We start from the raw sequence: 19,024 nt of genomic DNA, 5'->3' as shown, positions 1-19,024 counted from the left end.
ACAAAGTGGGGGAGGGAGGGAGGTGAACAGTTTCACATCTTAAGAAGGAATGTGGTTTGATTATTTTCTTTCTTGTATACTTAAAAAAATAATTTTAAATTATAAAAATCAAATTTACAGTGACATTAAATTATACTTTTATTTTTAAAAAATCACCATATTCCCATCACACATATCTTATCTGAGGTTGCATCTTCCAGACTTTGTCCTTAAATAACATTATCATAACATAGAATGCTTAAATCTACTAACTTGCTTTTTAAACTCAATCTAACTTTATAAACATTTCCCATGTTTTCACATACTCACTTTCATGTTTGAGTTGGGACCAGGCCTGAGCAGGTTTGGGGTAGATGGGACAGTGTGGGGATGACTCACCTAGGAGAAGTCAGTCTAGTTTAGGAGACATCCTTCTATTATTGGTTTCATGGGTTATTTCCCTTTATACGTTGAAACTCTGATAAACACGGCTATGAAGAATCATGCAAAGTGAGTTAGTTGTGGGATCAGCTCACTACCCTCCCATGCCTGCAGGTAAAACCATGCTAGATCATCTTTATTCCTGCCTTAGGGCTTAAAAACCCCAAGAAATAAACAAATTAAGGACTACAATCTAGTAACCCAAGATTACTGGAGGGAAAAAAAAATACCATAGACCTACACTGTCTAGTACAACAGCCAGACAGCTGCTGGCCATGTGTAGGTATTTAAATTTAAATTAAACTTAAATAAAATTTTAAAGTTTAGTTCCTCAGTCACACTAGCTTCACGTCAAGTGCTCAGTGGCCACGTGTGGCTAACAGAGCAAATAGAGGGTATTTTCATCATTACAGAACCTCCAACTGGACGTTGCTGCTCTAAGATCTTATCAATTCAATAAAATGTTTTGCCCAGTATCTAACATGGTAGTTTTATATGATAGGCTCTTTGAAAGACAGAAAGGGATAGATTTTGTTTCTCTTTTGTTTTATATTTTGTAAAGTTTTGTGTAGGCTTGTAACCTGTTAGTTAAGGCTTTTTAAGCACTTTCCCCCACATTAGCCACGTATGGTGGTCAATTTCATTAGCAGAGTCCAATTTGACACTGAAGGAGTATGTTTACATGCCTACATATGTTACTTATTCTGTCAGCCACAAGTGTTTCATCTCTGGTGCCTGGCAGCCCCCTGGCCTCCCCCAGAACCTTCTCCTTTTTCCCCATCTGCTCCTTTCTGTCTATGGACGTTTTTAGGTTTTCTTGTAAAGAGAACTCCTCTCTTAATCCTGCTCTTCCATAACCAGTCCCTTCCTGCTGTATTCTCTTTATTCTCTCCTGTCCTGTGATTTTTTTCCGCAACTCAGTTGAGTGCCCTGCTGTCCACTCTGTTGCCAATGCAGGAAGCCCGGCGTCTCCTCACAGCCTGGTTGGTCCCTGGACCCCTGTGCTCCTCGTGTCTGACTGTATTGTAGTAGCCTCCTAACTGGGTTATGTGCCTCTATCATCCATCTTTCAAACTGCTGCCAAGAGCTTTTTAAAATATGGATATGATTATTTCATCCCACAGTTTAAAAAAATGTAGGGGACCCTTCAGTGGGTTCCCACAGCCACAGGATCAACTTCATCCCTCTGAGATGGAACCTTGACCTCATCATAATTGTGCCAGCCCCATCTTTGCCGTTTCCCCCTCTCCGCCCTCCCTCCTTCGACAGTGTGCTGGTATCGTCCGATGGCTCCCAAGGGCTTTGTTTTCATGGCCAGAAACCTAAGGCAAAACTTTGGCAGTTAGACACAGGATTGCCATTTTTTTTCTTTCACCAAGTAAGGGCATTAAAAAACAGTCTCAGCCATCTACTGTCTTGATCATCTCATTTTAAAAGGGGGCATTTTAACCTAAAAAAAAAAAAAAACGAATTCAGCATTGTGAGACTCTCAATAAATCGTTTGATTTTTCTCATTTCATTGGAGAAGGGAGAAAATGTAGGCATTTAGGAGCTAATGCTTTCAAAACACTGCATTCTCCCCAGTCACACCTCTTGGGTCTCTGTGCTTTTCCCCCATACATTTCCTTCTAATTGGAATGCACTGTCTTCTGAAAGCCCATCTTTCCTTCAAGCTCAGGTTTGCCTTTGCTCTCCTGCCCTCTCATGCGTGATGACTTACCGCTGGGGAGCCCTGCAGCCCTTAAAGTGTTGGGCTCATAATCCATTTTCCCTGGGATTAGAATTTATCTCTGTCCTGCCTGCTCTACCTCCCTAGCCTGAGTATCAGCCTTTGAGGCCAGGGGCTCTGTCTTCCATTTCTTGGTGGTTCTGACATCTGGAACATCAGTAGACTAATGTCTGAGAATGATCATCCTATTTCAGGTTTTCACCCTGATACCAAATCTTGCCCTACATCTAGGGTACAAAAATAGTATAGAATGTCTTAAGCAACTAATATTAACCCTGAGCAGAGAATGCACATTTTCTATGCACTTTCCTAGGCTTTGGCTCCAGCACACTGAAAGCAGCAAGGATGGGCCTGGAACTCAAACTGTAGGAAACTAAAGAGACCCAGTTGCTTTTTTTTTAAATAATTTTATTTATTTTTTCCCCCAAAGCCCCAGTAGATAGTTGCATGTCATAGCTGCACATCCTTCTAGTTGCTGCATGTGGGACGCGGCCTCAGCATGGCCGGAGAAGCAGTGCGTCGGTGCACGCCCGGGATCTGAACCCCGGGCCGCCAGCAGTGGAGCGCACGCACTTGACCGCTAAGCCACGGGGCCGGCCTGAGACCCAGTTTTTTAATGAAACCTGTTTGGTGGCTGAAGCCATAGAGATGATAAGTGTGAAGAAGCTGTGAAAGTTTTAAGGCCTGTCAACTTGGATGGGTTAGTGGGTCCTTTTGTTTTTCCTTTCTGTAAGCTAAATAAAATTAAAGGAGCATTTGCCTAATGTTATGAATGTGAATAATAATATTTGATTATAAATTTGGGGTGTACAGAACACATGACTAGAACCAATAGCGTGGTGCTTTCAGAATCTCAATGTAAGTTAGGCGGAACTAGAATTTGCATATCTGTCGTCCAAACTCGTATCCCATTAAGTGACTCTTGGCTAGCAGGGTAAAAAAAAGTCATCACCACGATTAGTAGTTTCTTGCAGGTGAATTCGGGAAAGGATTATTCTTACCTTGCCCGGAGCACAGCATTAGGGGTTAACTATAAGGAATAAAGAGACGATGAGGTTTTTTCCTTACATCCCTGTCTTTCCTGCAAACATCATTTTCACTATAGCCAGGTAGCAAATTGTTGTATAATCTGTTAGTCCTTTTTTTTTTTCCCTGAGGAAAATTGTGTTTCCAGATTGGGAACATGCCAGGATGTCACTGGCCTCTAATATAGTTTATGGAAAAGTGTCAGTTACAATTCCAAATCTGTTAAGTAACTGGGGCCACTCTTTTGAGTTATATTTTGACTTCTGCATTTTAGTTGTGGGGCCGGCAGAGCATGAAATTGGGTTTGTGTGAACATGTGCGTGCCTGGGTGTAGTGGACTGTATTTTCTTTCCAGAATTGTAATGAAGCATCTTAAAGAGCTTTGAAAAAATTTCCTCGGGCATATTCAGTGAGCACGCTAGATGATGTTGTTTCGCAAGTTTTCTATTTTCTTTGTCTGTACGGGTTGTTCCTGACTTCATGGCTGGGAGGAAATTGAGGATGTTGAAGAGTGCTTGCCGTTTGGCCGGTGGGGCTGAACCAGTTAGCTGGCTTCTGTTCTCAGATGGACCAATGACAGGGCTGAGTCCTGTGGCTGTAGGAGAGGGGCCACACAGATGGCAACGTTCTCGATTTTGCATGGAGACAGCATGGCTGCTCTGGTCTCTGCACACCCTTTTTTACTCTATTATCTAGCCTCATAAAGAAAAAGACCCTAAAAATGCCAGCTTCATTTTGGAGAGTTGGCATAGAATTTGGTGTTGTGGATTTAATCCGTAACCTGGCTTCTGTCGCTCATTTGCCACCATTTTCTCCATGGTGGCCTTGCCTACTGTCATCAGTCAGTCTCCTTTCTCCCACCTAGCCCTCTTACCTCTGAGATTATAAAGGGTTAAGAGATATTTAGTCAAGCAAGTTTTTCTTTAATTGACTTTGGAAAGATTCCTCATACCCCAGAAAGGAACTCTGGGGGACTGTTTTAAACATCTGATCTTATCATCATCTGAACCTATTAACCTCACATGTGCTGGTGTGAGGAACTCCTGGCCTTGAATGACAGGGAGTCAGGGTCCTCTGCTCTGATGTGAGAACTCCCTCAGTTGTTCCATCCCGTTATTGGCACACAGTCTCACTCTGCCTTGATTCACTCAGAAGTGGAGTTTGCTGCTGTTCCCTCTCCTGGATATTCGCGGGAACGCTCATAGCGTTAGGCAGGTGGAAGTACTTTTGAGACCAGACCTAAAAACACCCAGGCATCCCAGCAGGGTTGCATCTCACAGCAGTTAGGCCTGGGAGGGACTCAAAGATCATGGCCTGTGCTCACTCTGCAGACGAGGGGGCCAGTGTATTCCAGGCCATTTGCTTACGCAAGGAAGCACATGGTGTACTGCTCTGTGTTCCAGTGGTTAAAGGATGTTATTAAATGCTACTGAATTATTTTAATAATAGTCGTATAAACTCAGAGTTTACCCTGAGCTACTGTAACTAACTTCTGGGGTTTCTGGACTGTGATGAAGATAGCTCTTACGTTTGCTGCAGACAGAAAGCAAATATATAGGTGAGCCCAGAGATGAGTTCTCTTTCTTGGAAGCGTCAAGCCTCTCCCACACTGAGGTGCGGGGAGTGCTGGTACATTGGACTTGCAAGCTTTTAAAGTTGGAGCTGAAATGGATGCCGGGTAGGTGTTGCTCGGGCATTGTTCCAGGGTTCTAGAGGCCAGTAATATTTAAACAAGCCAAACAGCCCCTCCAGGCGAGCTGCAGGAAATCCAGCCCTGTGCTCCGTGTTGTTGCCGTGGTCAGCGGGAGATAAAAGTGCGGACTGTTGGAGGGGAGGCCCCTCCTATCACTGGATGGCAAACTGTTAAGGGAAGATAAAAGGAGAGAGTGGGATGTTCTTCTTGAACAACAGGAGGGTGCGTTTATCACAGGCATTCAAGTAAAATGAAGGGGGTGAGCAATCCTCAGCTTTATGATTGCAAGTGTGTTAAGGAACTCTATCTGAGAAGCAGGTTGTGGTTTCATAAATACACTAAAACACTTTCATGTCATGAAAATGTTAATAGAGGCCAGTCTTTTTTCAATCAAAATAGACCTTTTGACAGGGAATGTTGCATTACACACTACTTCAGTTAAAAGGGCATTAGCTTGCATTTCCAAATCTTTGTGCTCCAGAGATTTTCCCTGGGGAGGTATCTGATCCATGGGGACCTGGTGGAAGTGTCAGGCTGTCCTTGGGCTGAGCAGATGAGCAGAGCAGCCCCTCATGCACAGTGGTGATGTATCCAGTATACTTGATTTCTCAACTGTGTCTGTCTCTTCTTAGGTTTACTTCTGGTGCTGGCTGAATTATCACGCAGGTATGAGAGAGTTTAAGAGAAGGGTCCTGTCGGACTAATGTTGATCTCCCCTTTTAGATTTTCCTTCCTGTGCTTTGCAGCTTTAGGGGGAAGTTTAGGAGTTTGCAAAAGGGTTATCTGTGTTTCAGGGTGGGGAAGAGCCTCGGCATGGTCAGTGCGAGTGTGAGCTCAATCAAACCAAAGGAGCCAGTGTGCTTTGGGCACGCTATGCTGTTTCGGACCCTGCAGGGCTGAGGGGCTTGGCTCTTTGTGTTGGTGCAGCAGCAGTGCAGTTAGACACCCCAGGGAGTGCAGTTGTCGTGGACTAATCACCCTCCCAGTGGCTTAGGGGAGACACGCCAAGAGGGACTGTGTGCCTCAGGCTTCCTCCAGGACCACGCTAATCCCCCCCACACGCCGCCTTCCTTCCGAGGTGCCTCTGCTTCTTTGTGCTGGGCAGTGAAGTGGGGGTGGGGGCAGCACACAGAAACCAGCCCACGTGCCACCTCCCTCACAGTGCCCCCATCCTGTCCTGTGATAGCTTTTGGTTTTTGCTAAGTTTACTTTAAGAAACACCATTTGCTTGCTAGTGTTTTTGGTTGGTTTGCTTGTGATAAACATTTATCAACCACTTACATCTTAGAAGATTTGTTTTTCTTTATAATTTTCTTAGAGACAAAATAGAGGGGAAAATGTCACCCGTTACTTGGCACAGAGGGCAGCCGGTCGAGCTCCTGGTCATTTGGGCACGGTAAATTCACGAGCACAGTCACTCTCAGCTGACGGTTTGTAATGTCTGATTACCCACTGTGAAATTTTGACCACAGCTGACCACTTTTCCAGGGGGCGAGGAAAGATGTGATCTCCTCCTTCCACTGCTTTCTCTGAACTGTTAGGGTAGAAGCATTTCGAACAACACTTTTATCTTCCACAAAGTAATTTTGGTTTTATAAGGGGTGTAGTCCTGAACGGGCCCTGGATTCTGGGAATCTGAAACCTAGATCCTAGGTTAACCACCTGCCCTTGGGGTGCTTAGCTTGCATCCAGCTCCTCCTCAGGGGAAAAGTAGAAAATCCTGTTTCTGCAGCCTCTGCTGCCAACCCATTACCGAGCATGCCAGGAAGGCCAGCCCCACGACCTCAGGGCCTGTGAAAGAGTTGCAGGATATTGCCTAAAACGCTCTACAAACTGCTATTGAACTTTACCCCAGCTTCCTCCCCAAAGCTGTAAATGTGACTGAAGGCACTGAGATCCACTTTAGAGGAGTGTCCAGAGCGATCCACTCACTGAAGTCCAGTTGCCTGAGAGTCTGGGGCGAGTTGCTGGGTGTCGGCTGCACTGTGTTCGGGTTCTGTAGCCGGGAGGGAAGAGGTGATGGAGAATATGGGGAAGAGCGAGGTCCCTGTGGAGCCAGCAGTGCCGACTTCCTTGAAGCAAATGCGAAGCTGACCGGGATTTGTTTCAGCAGGAACTGAAGCTGAGGCGGTTGTTTCCTGCTCCCCGTACAGCATTGCGCGTGTGGTAGCAGCTGTTCTGCTCCTTATTTTCAGTGGGATTGCATTTGTCATAAGCTAAATTATATTTATATTTCATTGTTAAAAAAAAATCCTGCTCTAGCTTCCAAGTTTAAAGGTCATCAAACTGGCCCTTGCCCTCCCAGCTTTGGCAGTGCAATAGCGGAGGCCCGTGGGTGAATCAGGGAGCTGGGGAGAGCCAGCTCAGGGGCTGCATAAACTGGGAGGTAAATAGCATCAATAGCTCATACTGGGGCATGCTATACCGTTTGCGGCATTTTAATGAATATTCCTTTGATTGATTTCTGTATCATGAGTTAAGGGGGGCAAGTATTATTAGCTTGATTTTCCAGATGAGAGAGCTGAGGCTTCGAGACTTAAAATTGCTCCATTGGTGGCAAGCTGAATTTCCAGTTCAAGATTTAAGACTCCACATCATGTGCTCTTTAAGTTATGCTACCATGGTTTATTCTCCTGGTGTATGCTTCTGAATCTTACAGTATAGTGAAAAAGGGACTGTCTGCTTAGAAGTACACAATCAGGAAGTCAGAAGAATGATCTGACTTGGTCTCCCATCCACTGCAGGACTGAGTTATGATTATCCACCCACTGCTTGAATACTCCCAGGGACAGCAAACTCATTACTTTGTGGGGCCTCATTGCATCTATGGGCAGCTCTAGTAGTTCAAAGCTCTGGTGTAAAGGATTATGGAGTTCCAGACCTGCTTCTTTGTGCCCCCTACCCAAACTTCGTTCCTGCCATGGTGGACACGTGGGGAGAGTGTGCCCCACTTCCACGTGCCAGGCCTTCAGGTGTTTGCAGCCAGCCTTGCATGTCTCCAGTTCTTTCTCTTCGATGGGCTGAGCATCTCCAGTTCCTTCAGCCACTTCTTGTTTTCCCCCAACTTGGTTTCCCAGTCCTCTAGTTTGCTAATCGCCCTTCTCTGAATGATTTTTCAATGATCCTCTTTGTGGTACAGCAGAAAGTACAAGAATTTTGGAGTCCAACAACCCCCGGCTAGTATCTTGGCCCTGCCCTTAAGAGCTGTGTAATATCCAGCAAATAATCTGATCATTTACCTTGTAAGATTTGGGGAAGGATTAAATATATGTAAAGTGCGTAACACATTTTCTGGCCCAGAGTTTGTCACAAATAGTTAATGCCCCCTAGTTACTGAGAAGGGGGTCCTCTGAAAGGCATGTAATTGGATATACACTAGACTTCTGACATACTCTGATTTAAATCCTGTTTTCTATTAAAGCAATATCCTTCTTTTCTGTTTTTAAATTCTTCAGCTAAGGTGTGATGTGGAGGCCTCTCCCCACCCTTTCCTGATAAGCCAGCAGAGCAGATTTTAGGGTGGGGAGGGAGCTCCTGAACTGAATCCCCTGGAGGGCCTTAGTCTGGAAGACCCTTCCCTGCCCCTGGGGTAGGTGAGGGTGCCTGGTGGGCCTCTGCCCCTCTGCCCAGTGTGAGTGTTCCCTTATTCAGGCCTTTTTGGCTGCCCACCTCCTTTCTCCCTAGCTTCTTCTGGAAGAGTAGAGAACCATACAGGTTTTTGCTAAGTTGGGCAAGAAGGTGATGAAATAGCAGATTCTGGTGGCCAGGCAGAAAAACAATGTTGAGGAAAAGACTGGCTCTCCTAGGGAGAGGGACAAGGCCGAACGCTGAGGGCCACCGTGGCCCCTCCCAGAAGACCAGGGCCCTGCGTAACAAACGGCTGCCATGTGGCAGCTGCATGTTGGCTTTGTGAGTCTGCCAGTAGTTAGAGCCTGTCAGTAAGACGTGCTCCTGGTAGAAGGGCTGCAAGGAGTGGAGTCAGCTTCTTCACAGTCTTATTTACCGCCAGAGAAGCTTATAATTGGGAACCTGCCCCGTTTCCTCACTCTAAAGAAGCCAAGACCCCTGCAGAGAGATGCAAGAAGAGTGGGGTACCATGGGATAGTTTTATCTGGCATGTACCAGAAGATCTCTCCACCTTTCCAGCAGTTCACATATATATATATATATATATATATATATATATATATTTTTTTTTTTTTTTTGGTGAGGAAGATTCACCCTGAGCTAACAGCTGTTGCCAGTCTTCCTCTACTTTGTATGTGGGATGCCTCCACAGCATGGCTGACCAGTGGAGTAGGTCCGTGCCCAGCACCCAAACCCATGAACCCAGGCCGCCGAAGTGGAATGCATGGAACTTTAGCCACTCAGCCACAGGGCCGGCCCTCCAGCAGTTCGTATTTTAAATAGTAAATTTAATCTGACTTATGTAGATATGTTTGGTAAGCAAGAACCCCCTCTTCCGAGTCAACACTTGCCTCCCTGCTGAAATTTTATGTAACAATTAAAATGTCCAAGTGATTTTATTTATTTATTTATTTATTTATTTATTTATTTATTTATTTATTTATTTTTGAGGAAGATCAGCCCTGAGCTAACATCCGTTGCCAATCCTCCTCTTTCTGCTGAGGAAGATTGGTCTTAGGCTAACATCTGTGCCCATCTTCCTCTACTTTATATGGTACACCGCCACAGCATGGCTTGACAAGCAGTGCATCAGTCCAGGCCCGGGATCCAAACCTGCGAACCCTGGGCCGCTGAAGCAGAGCGCACAAACTTAACCACTATGCCACCAGGCTGGCCCCCCAAGTGATTTTTATTTTTAAGAGAGAAGCCATGTCTCTCTCCTAAGCCACTCCTCCCCCCAACACTTTACTGAATATTAAAATGTTCCTTTACCTAAGGACAATGAACATTCCTTTTGAAAAGGAGCATCAGCAGCTGTGTTATTCCTGGTCTCCACTGGGGCACCTGAAACCTAATCGGTAAGGGACACCTGCTCTAGGCTGTAGGGATGATCTCCATTCAGTTCTCCTTCCTCCATCCATGGTCCCATTGAGAGACTAGCTACCGTAGATGGTGAGCTAGTTCTGCGGCTGTAGGGGGAGCTGTAGGGCTGCCTTCCCTTGGGGTCATCCTCCCTAACTCTTCCTCCTCACCCACCCCTTGTGGCACATTTACTGCCCTGGAGCAACAGAGAAGGGGAGAGATTTGGGGGGGACCCTGTGGGTATACAGGGCCACTGGAAATCGTGGCCAAAGGGCTCAATGCTAGAGACCATCCTATAGCAACCTTGAAGGAGCTTTTCCACAAGTGATACAAGCTTGGCAAATGCTGTTTGCTGGAGAGATGGCTTTGAGGATCCAGAGCCACGTAGAGGCCCAGGCTGAGTGGTTTTGCTTCCCGTGCACTGCAGGCCCTGCCCTGTCTGGAGCTCACATCCAACCCATCCCTGTTCCTGAGGAAGCTCAAATAGGCCCTCATAGCTTAATCTCCCCCTGCTTATTTATTTACTATTTTTTTATTGTGGTGAGTAAAGCTCAGTTACAACTGGCATCTGAGTCTCTGCTCCAGCACCTGGAGTTTTGCTCTGGGGGTGTGATAAACCAGTGGCTTCTTCCCAAAGGAAAGTTTTTCAGGGAGATCCTTGGTTTTGTGTCACCTTTCTTTCAGAATCCTGCATAAAGATGAGCTCTGGTTCTCAAGGCTGAATCAGAATCCCCTGGGAACTAACAAGACTGCATGGCCCACACCCAGAGGTTCTGATGCAGTGGTTCTGGGGGTGGAGCCCGAGAATGTGCATTTCTTTTTTTTTTTCAGTTATATTGAGATACAGTTGACATAGAGCACTGTGTGAGTTTAAGATGGACAATGTAATGACTGACATGTGTTGAGCACCTGCCTTTCTCACAAAGGTTGGTGATGCTGCTGGACAGGGACTGCCCTTTGGGGTGGCTGCACTGGAGGGTCAGTGATAGTTAACTTCTCACTGACTGGATGAGACTGTGAGATTTCCTTTGTATGGTGTTTAATTTTTCATCTATGCAGTTCTTTTTTTTTTTTTTTTTGGTGAGGAAGACCAGCCCTGAGCTAACATCCGATGCCAATCCTCCTTTTTTTTTTTTTTTTTTTTGCTAAGGAAGACTGGCCCTGGGCTAACATCCGTGCCCATCTTCCTCTACTTTATATGGGACGCCACCACAGCATGGCTTAACAAGCGGTGCGTCAGTGCACGCCTGGGATCCGAACCGGTGAATCCCGGGCCGCCGCAGCGGAGCGCGCACACTTAACCGCTTGCGCCACCTGGCCAGCCCTGATCTATGCAGTTCTGACTACTCACTCCCCACCCTCTATGCTCCCTATCTCTTGCCCCCCCACTACTTCCTACACACACACACCTTGTTGGCACCCCAGCACCTGAGAGTATGGGCTCCCCCGTCTAGAGCTTCCTCTTGGTCCAAGTCTGCATTCAATTTCCATGGAAGCAGAAGTGACCCAGAGGACACAGGTCACTTCTGAGCTCAAGCTTACATCAGTGGATCAGTTTGATCCAGCCACTCGGGCAGGACTGGGCTGTTTGGGATTTCAGGCAGAGCCAGTGGCTTCCTTCCAGACTCCTTGCCTGGCTACTTTTAGAACACAAGGGTGTAGGAGATGGAGTCCCCCATCCCTTTGCACAGCAAGGGCAGTGAGTGGTTACAGACTCTTGCCCTGTGCAATGAACTTTTTAGTTTGAGGTGGAAGTCCAATCCTGCCTCCTGCCAGAGAGGAAGGCAGAGGTAAAGGTGGGAGGAGAGAGCTCCTTTTTCCTGCTTAGAAACAGGCGGAAATGGGAGGCCAGGCGCTGAGCAATCTGGAAGGGCAGAAGTGACTCAGAATATGATTGTTAGAAGTCAGAGAACGTGACTAAGAGAGCGCATCTGTTCTCTCAAGCCCTGTGCCAGGAGTTGCAAATTTTGTCCAAAAGAAACTTAACAGAGGTTAGAAACTAGATTCTCTTTGCTCTACCACCGTGATCTTGGTGGCAAGTTACTTAACCCCTACACCTTAATTTTCTCCTCCGTACAGTAGGACTAATCTTTGTCGGGTTGCTATGAGGATTAAATGAGATGATGCACTTAGTGTGTGGCACGTAGTGTTCAAAAACTGTTAGCTGCTATTATTATTATTTTTTTTTTTTTTTTACTAATACTACTACTACAAAGTTAGAGTTTGGAACAAAGAGCCTTGGTCAGTGGGAATCAGGAAGGCTGCATGTGAAAAGTGGCCCCTGAGGGATGGGGTGGGGAGAGGAATGCAGGTGGATGTTCTGGGAGAAGTAACTAAACAGAGAGATGACTATGGGAACTGGTGGGCAAGAAGGCCAGAAGGCAAACTGAGGCCAGAGCATGGAGGGCTTTCAATAGCAGTTTAAAAAGTCAGACCACTTCCTGTAGTCTTGAGGCAGAGATCAGAAGACAACCCAAGGAGAGGAGGCCCACGTACACGGTCTTGGGTCCCGTCCGCACTTTACTCTCTTGAACAGGGACTGTTCCAAGGGGCGTATCCCCCTCTTCTTAGTGGTCCCTCCCCACCCAAAGAGGAAGATCCAGACTGGCTGGAACAGCTCATGGTGCCTGATTGTGCGGGCCTGCTTGAATGCTCTATGTGACACTCCAAGGCTCCGTCCAGTTGACCAAAAGCCCATGCCAGCGAGAGGGGAGGGTGACTTGTATGGGTTACCGCCTATCCAGGGCATAGACTGAACCCTACGCCAAGAAACACATCAACTTCCTGGAACTCAGAGCCATCATCACAGCTGTCCTCGCCTTCAGAGCATAGGCGAGGCTGTCCTGGGTAGAGGAGATGGTTTTGCCCCAGGCTTTGCAGGCAGGGGAGAACAGGCATTGCCATGGTGGGACATCCAATTTGGTTTGGTTCTGTCCCCGGCCTAGCCAAGAGTAGAAAAGAATAGTTCCTTTCTGCCTCAGCTCATCCTTCGGAGATGCTGTTGCTTCCTTGCTGCTTATTAAGCTTCATGGTAACTCAGAGCATTTTAGTATCTGCACGCCTCTTAATTCACATTCTTTCAGCCTGTTTTGGGTTGGCCAGAACTGGCCAGCTAGGCTGTTCACTAGGCTGTTCCAATCAGTGGATCAACCATCCCAAGTATTTGCGGACATCTGTGTAGGTTCCACACTGCGGCTATCCTGGTTCAGTGTGGTAAAGCTCACTATTACATCATCTGGGGGCCTCTACTGTCATCCCAAGCATCCAAACTTACCCCATCTTTCCTGGGGGCCTTAGGACAGATTTTAGATTTCACTTCAAGAATCCTCCGGGTTTTCAGAAGCTGGGAAGCTTTGTTTCTAGACCATCTTCCCTCTTATCTTTCATCTCTTCTTTGCTATCTCCTTGGAGCTGGAGACAGACTCCTTAATCTTTTCTTTCTGGCTTCGCATAGCATTGTCTCTTATCTCTTAAAGGCTGGGGGCTGACCTTCCCCTCCCCCTCATCCTCAGTGATGGACCTCTGCCCTCTCCAAGTCCTCCTGCTTCCACTGGATCTGGGCAAAGCCTGTGTAGGAATGCAAATCCAGAAATTCAGCATCTTCCCTCAGGAGCCCTGAGACCCACCCCTTCAACTTCTCAGCCTGTGTTCTATCACGTTTCCCCTACAGGAGCCATCTAGGACACAGCCTCTCCTCACTGGTCTTTTTTTTTTTTTTTTCTGAGGCAGTGGTGATAGAGGTAAGGGGTATCTTGAATTTTCTTCTAAGAACTGTCCTGTACTTTTCCACTCTCTGAGTTCTGTGAATCCCTCAGACCTGGTAGAATCCGACGCAAGCAGGGTAGTGACTTTAGTTACTCAGCTTAATTGCAAGACATTCTCAATATTCAAATCATTTACATTCACGATCAGAGGGTGGAAGTTTCAGGGTCATGTCTGTCCCTGATACTAAGTGCAGATGCTAAGGTTGGCCCTCTCTTCCCCTTGGTTCCCCATGTATATTGAGGAGGTTACTTGGTGGACTTCTTAAGGTATCTTTTTTAAATGAAGGGAAGGAGTGAGTACAAATTTTAATGAGAGTGTTAGTTATATTCTGAAAAATTTTACTTCCAGAGACTTGTCTCTCTGATGTGTGTTTTTATTAACTATGTATAGAACTGTAGTTCACTTTACTCATTCAGAGATCGTGGCAGTTTCTAGAAATAAAACCATGGAGCTATTTCTCTCCAGACTTCCTAATAAAATTTACCATTAATTAAAAAATAAATAATAACAGAGGGAAACTTTGCTTGCTTTTTTTTTTTTTAAGTGTTTAATTTCACCTTAGGCATCTTTAAGTTTAGATGGGTGGAGATGACCTGAAAGGATGTTTTGTTTGTGCAGTTCTAAAACCTCATAGGAATTTTAAATAAAATTGACTTGATTCATAGTTTAAAGGAGGGTGGCTTCCATATCAAGTAAAATCAGGATTCTTATCCTGCTTGTCCTGGAATGAGCTTCTGGGGTCCCTGACCCTCCTGGTGCTGAAGGGAAGTGTTGGTGTAGGGTTATGTGCATTTGTCTCTGGGAAGGTCCATAATTTTCATCAGATCTTCAAGGAGGGTCTTGCCCCCAGGGAACATGGAGAGTTACTGGGGTGTAATAAGGGTTCCTCTAGGCCTCTATCCCATTCAAGGGCTGTCCCTATGAGTTTCTCCTTGTTTCGTGTAACTTCATTGAAAATCCAAAGAACTTTTCAAAAGAGAAAGGGACAAAAAAAAAGATGGAGAATTGAAGCAAATGAGGTGTAAAGAGAGAGAAATTGTTCACGGTGTCAAAATCATTGAGAAGCTGCTGCTTATAGAAGGGGTTGGTGGAGCCTTCTCACCCCTCAACAGACCGGTCTAGCCCGCCTTCGGTGCTCAGTAACTGTGTGTGGACAAAGTGAGTAAGATTCAAGATGATAACTGGGCGTGTGACATGATCGGGCAGCTTTCCTCCAGACACTCTGAAAGGAGATAAAAATGAGAAGATATGCCAAGCAACTGTTTCTCGACAGGTTTTGTCCACGTGGCAGTTTATTTCACTTCTTTAGTCTTCTCCCAGTTTTGCGCTCTTCACTTTAGCTGCAGGATGCTGTTTTCAGAGACCCAGAGGATGTGGCTGAGCCTTGTAGCTCTGGGAAATGCTGCAGTCCAGTTTTCTCTAACTTTGTAGAGGGCTAAACACAGCTTTCTCCCGGGTCGGGGATTCAAGGCCCCTGACACCCCAGAGCAGACTTGCTCAAACTCTTGAAGGGCATATGTAGTTTGAGAAGTTTTCTGTAATCTTCCCTCCAGAAAGGAAAAGATATGCATTTGGTCCTATTTGAATTGTGTTATGGACACTTCCCCCATCACTCAGGAAAAGATGTAATAATCTCTCCTTTACATTGAGGACTGTTTAGTTCCATGTTTTTTACTTTCTTCAACTCTCTTCTTTTTTCCTCTCTGTTTCTGATAGCACTTAGTGCTATCTTGTTCTTCTCTGCCGTTTAAACTGGCAGTCCGTTAGCATCTGCTGTTAACGTGCCATTAAGATGCTCAAAGCTCTGCTGGGAGCCAGTGGTCCAAGCATTCTCAGGTAACGTTGCCCTCTATGTTGTTGGAGCATGCTTTGGGGGTTCCTGTCTGTTCAAGGTACGTGCATCTCCGGTCCCTCTTGCTCAGATGACTCGGGAGCTGGAAGCTTGCTTATAAGTGCAGGCAGAGGATGGGAAATGTTCTGTTGTCCTTAATTGTTGATTCCCGGTGGTGGTAAGTGGAGAAAATGGTACAAAGACAGGATCATTTCTGGTCTTGACTCCGTCTTAATGTCACATTTTCTGGTTTTTATAGGTTGCTCCGACTCTGCTCCAGAGGTGGTGGCTTTGAGGTGTGACCCAGCCCACATTTGGGCCCAGCCAGCACCAGCTGCTCAGTAAGGAGGGCCAGCTTGATAAGACGAAGAAAACAGGTCAGTTAAACTTGAATGACTTTCCTTGAGTCACAATAACTCTGAGTGTTGGATCTTCCTCTCCCCTCCTCTCTCTCCCCACGTTCTCTTTGAGTTGCCTTCCCTCTTCTCCAAGTCCTCCGGAGGCTTTGATGCAGAACCACGGTGAAACTGTAACTGTGAATGGCTGTGAATGGCTAGTTCTTCCTGATCTAATGGGCCTGAGGTGTGGGATGAGACATCGCGGAAGGGGTGCTGAGCGTTGGTCTCACAGGAAGCAATGCTTCAGATACCCTAGTCCCTGCTTCTCCCTTCCCACCCCCAAATTCAGGCTGTGTTAAAAATTGGAACACCAGACCAGTCCACTTGGCCGTGTCAATGAAGATGACCATTTCTTTTCACATCTGTGATTTGAGAACTTTGGGTTCCCAGTCCTCTCTGGTTCCAGCTGGAGATTATATTAGAATAGGGCCAGTGATTTTTGTTTCTGTTTTGTTTACTATTATTATTATTATTATTATTTGCAGTGGCAGGGCTGATGAGTAGGACAGAGTCAGGGAACAAAGGAGAGAATGAAAATACTAAGACTGTAAATATCCATAAAGAAAAAGGTGCTTTGTAATGGGCCTTAAACTGTTAAACTTGTCTTTCATCCCCTGAGCTAGAGTATCAGAAGGTTGGGTTATTGCCCTGGTACAGTCCAGGGTCAGGCATGGGTTAGGTAGAATCGACTAATACTGGCCACCTGGCTTCGGGTTAAATTAGCACATAGATGCGCTTTAATGTTAAGGTGGATTTTTTTTTTTTTTTTTTTTGTGAGGAGATCAGCCCTGTGCTAACATCCGCCAATCCTCCTCTTTTTTTGCTGAGGAAGACGGCCCTGGGCTAACATCTGTGCCCATCTTCCTCCACTTTATATGGGACGCCGCCACAGCATGGCTTGCCAAGCAGTGCGTCGGTGCGCGCCCGGGATCCGAACCAGCGAACCCCGGGCTGCCGCAGCGGAGCGCGCGCACTTAACCGCTTGCGCCACTGGGCCGGCCCCTGTTAAGGTGGATTTTTTTCCTAACATGGAACAATGAGCTATATTGTGTTTTACACCAGATTCTTTGCCTTTTTCCCTGCTCCATCGTCCCAGAGAGAGAACTGAAGTATAAGACACAAGGGCAAACTAGAGTAAAATCGTGTAATAGCTCCAAGGGGCTGGTTGGGTTGAACAGCTTTTCAGGGATGAGTCCAGTGACTCTGTTCTTCTTTTCAAATGTGGAGCCGTGAGTTTCATTTTGTTAATTGGACTTTCCAATCAGAGATGAGAAGAGTCTCTGCTTAAAAGATACTGCTATTTACTTACCTTTAATCTAGGAAAAGGAAGTAAATGTAGGTGATCTTGGCATCATCAATGGGTAGTGTCACACTTTACACTTTATCCCAAAGCAGGAAATAAATTTAGCAAATGTCTTCCTGTCCAGACAAAATGGGAAACAACAAGTTTGCATGACTTTTCTCTTTTTCCAGTTGGCATAAGCCGTGGCCACTTTCAGCCCTTATGTTGGTTAGCTATAATGACTATTGCTGGTATTGTATATTTAAGATACTTAGGTAGTTTGTAAGAATGTATCTTTAATGTTATAATGACTGGGACAGAAATTCTTACCAGCAATTTGGCTCTGTTTAGTGAATATATTTTTGTTAATTTTTGTATTGACTATTTCTCTCCTCTTCATTTTCTTTCCCTACTCAGTGATAGAATTAGAATATATTTTTTGTAACATAATTTTACATTTAGTCCTAAAGGTGTTGAACCTATTCCCAGATTTGAGTCAACTCTATCACATTGTTCTTTTCTAAATGTAGTAATAGGACAAAAGCAAGATCGTCTTCTAAACTCTGACTGAAATTGGTAGAAAGGTTAACTTTCTTTTTACAGACATAACATAATTGCAATAAAGAAGATTTCTAGTCACTTATTTCATAATTTGCTATACATTAAAACTATGGGGGAAATACATATAAAAGAATGAGATGATTTTGGTATTGAAGGTATCCACTCATTTGAATCAAACAAATAATTATATACCAGTTGATTACAGCAGTTCTAGAGAACTGATGATACTTTTGTTAGAAATCAATCAAGAAAGAAATGAGGTGTGTATGCACATTTTTTTAGGCACTTATGTCACATGTTTCTTCCTAGAGAGAAATGTCCCAAATAAACTTTCAAAGACAGTTAAAAATGGGTAGTTGAAGCACAATTTTTAATAAGTTTAAATGGTCTTCTAGCATCGGGAAACATCATGGAAAGTCAGTAGTTTGGTGTTTTCTTCAATTCTGGACATAGTTGTTGTCTCTTTATGGGGAAGATGTGAGGAATAAGACTGGCTCCGTTGTCCTCAGTTGTATGTTTCTGCAGTTAGTCCTTTTACTACCATCTGGAAAGCCATTAGGTTCTTATCTTCAAAATGTCCGTTAACAAGGAAGGCACAGTTTGTCTCTTGACAAGAAAAGTACTGTTCATCAGATTCTCTTTGGCTCTTTTGGTAAGATTTTAGCTTGCGAATTCTCAGCTGATGGCAACCTCACTTAATAAAGTCGTATCCCCAGGCCTTTCCTGCTCTGCTGCGGGACACATTTGTAGCTGCTCAGGCTGCTACCATGTGTCATGTTGTAGGTCATATTCCCTAAAGTGGAAGGAGGAAACCACAAGAAATCATGTTCTTTCTGGTGTTGTTCCTGAGCATTCACTTTGCTCCTGAGATAATGAGCTGTATTTGCTACTTCCGTTGTGGGCTCATAGAATTGATTAACGCACACTGCGGGATAACAGGGTATATGGCTTACTGGCAGGTCTTTAGCTGTAGAATATCTTCCCAGATAAAATGAGGGAAACAGTTTACCTGTAGACTCATTTCTGGCCGTACTTATAGCCATAGCACTTCCAGTTGCAAGGACTGTAACTAGAAAAGGCAGCAGAAGTAGATTTTGACTCAGTCATGGCCATAGTTTTCCTTTGGTCATTTTATTCATATTACCAGGTTCCTTTTAGGTCTGACCTAATACCTGCTAGACTAAGAGCCTTTAGTGAATTCCCTTACTGCCTTATCTTTGGTCAGTTTTAGTTAAAGGCAGGAGGTGGGTCAAGTGGGAGTTTGGGAGTCCTTGTGGGGGACTGGGGTAGAGTATGAAAAAAAATTCAGTGTATGTGTATAAATATGAAC

The 19,024-nt window shown here is 45.2% G+C and overlaps 1 protein-coding gene across 1 annotated transcript in view; it reads left to right on the top strand.

Moving 5' to 3' along the window:
* The window catches only part of RREB1 (ras responsive element binding protein 1), a 133,223-nt gene that overhangs the window by 45,836 nt on the left and 68,363 nt on the right, over positions 1 to 19,024 (top strand). Inside the window, 1 exon segment of the mRNA XM_058555324.1 lies at positions 15,713 to 15,830. The gene's annotated coding sequence lies outside the window, so the exon portion shown is untranslated.

Source organism: Diceros bicornis, chromosome 14 (assembly GCF_020826845.1).
Source record: "Diceros bicornis minor isolate mBicDic1 chromosome 14, mDicBic1.mat.cur, whole genome shotgun sequence".
NCBI classification, from domain to species: domain Eukaryota; kingdom Metazoa; phylum Chordata; class Mammalia; order Perissodactyla; family Rhinocerotidae; genus Diceros; species Diceros bicornis.
Note: the sequence above shows the minus strand (reverse complement) of the source record. Positions and strands in the feature narration are given on the sequence as shown.